Source organism: Cyprinodon variegatus, unplaced genomic scaffold, assembly GCF_000732505.1.
Source record: "Cyprinodon variegatus isolate N-32 unplaced genomic scaffold, C_variegatus-1.0 Scaffold1232, whole genome shotgun sequence".
NCBI classification, from domain to species: Eukaryota; Metazoa; Chordata; class Actinopteri; order Cyprinodontiformes; family Cyprinodontidae; genus Cyprinodon; species Cyprinodon variegatus.
In genome coordinates, this window is record NW_015151685.1 from 133257 (window position 1) to 135246 (window position 1990).

Genomic DNA, 1990 nt, shown 5'->3' on the forward strand with positions numbered 1-1990 from the left:
TACTATGACAGTCTTTTTTAACATTTATTAAAAGTACTTTCCTCTATTTTGTTCCACTTATAGATCACTAAAATAAGATTATTCCTGTTCAAAATCACATTCATAGACTGAACTGTAATAATAGATTTTCTAAATTACATTTTGCAGCAGAAACTGAATTTCAGAATGTAAAACTAATTATACTAGTAAGAATTAAGCTCAATGTACTTAGAAATGTTTACACATTTTAAGTGGTTTTGGACATTAATCAGCATGACTGAATATGTATTTATATCTAAAATGCATATCTTCATCAAAATAATACAAATTATGATGAGTAACACTTTGATAAGTGTTGAATGGTAATGTATCAATGTAGTATATTTCAAAGCAGTCCCACCCGGGAGAGGTGAACCTGTCAGCGGGTGAAGGAAAAACGTTCAAACAGGTAGAACCTCTGTATCATGTCCTGGGCTAATTAGCTTCTGTATCACTTACACAGTCATCTGTTCGGATGTGATCAACCATTCAATGGCTGTTATCAGTCCCATAGAAAATCTTAAGATTGCGCCTTCTCTACCTTCTAATAGATAGCTGATAATATGCAGCTTATCGTTGATTACAGCTGCTTCGGCCACGTCTAAAAAAAACACGAGTTTCACTTTCTAATTACCTACTTTATGCTTTTATCTACTTTATTTGCAGCCTATCTTCTTAAAAACAACTATGTCTTAAAACCTGCTTCGAAAGAATTCCACATGTTTCAGTCACACATATTTAATGCGGTGATTAAAAACAACTCAGTTGACATGATAAGATATTTTTTTGGGAGAATGTTGTTCGATGTGAGCGACATGTCAATTTTTTTTTACAATAGATGAAGAACTACTTACGGTAAATAATTTTCAATTTACAGATACATACATTAATTAATTCTGTGGGATAAAAAAAAGAAATTTCCTTATGGTTAGGATTAGGATTAATTTAGTGATGAGCCTTCTGGTAGGTAGGAGGCACAATCTAAAGTCATCCTATGGGACTGATAACCGCTAATAACGGCCATTTATTGGGGTGATAACAACCGAAGAGGCTGACACAGTAAATACTAAGTGGCTGTTTGTGCAGTTTTGTATAATGTGAGGTTGGTTACGGTTTGGATGTATGTGATATATTGTGAGGTGAGGTTGCGCTCATAAAGATAACTTTCTGAATAAAAATGTCATCCATGCGCAGTCTGGGAAATGTCTCCCTATAAATATTTTATTCTCTGTGACTTAATGCTGCTATGCTATAAAACTTACTGTCTCCAACAGACCTACTGACTCAATTTTTTTTTATTATTGACACAAAGCTACGACAGAACTCTATGGAATGGGAATAGGGCCACTAAAAAATTTTTTAGAAGTTAATTGATTTTTTAAATATTATTTCAGTATATTATGGGAAAAAAAATCTGAATTCTGACTTTAATCTCAGAATACTGACTTTAATCTCAGAATACTGACTTTAATCTCAGAATTCTGACTTTAATCTCAGAATACTGACTTTAATCTCAGAATACTGACTTTAATCTCAGAATTCTGACTTTTTCACATATTAAACGGAAATAAAATTAAAAATCAGTTAACTTTTTAACGTTTTTTCAATGGCCCTAATCATCTTTCGTAGAACTCTCCTGACTAAATAAGGAAATAAAACAAGGTGATCGGCTGAACAAAAGCTGCTCCTGACCAGGTTAGCTCTGAGGAGAATGTTACTATGGTAACAAACAGAGAGGTTGAGAAAAAATGTCTTTGTGAAACAGAAAACAAGAAACTTACCCTGAATTTAGGTTAAGAAAACTTTTCAGTAAGCCTGTTTTGTGAAACCGACCTCAGTACCTCTGTAGATAATTTACAATTGCCAACAGAATAAATAGCCTTGCAGCACCTTCTATGGTGTCAATAAGAGCAACATTATCTCATACTCCAACAAAGAGACAAACAAGCATTCAAACACACATTCACAGCAA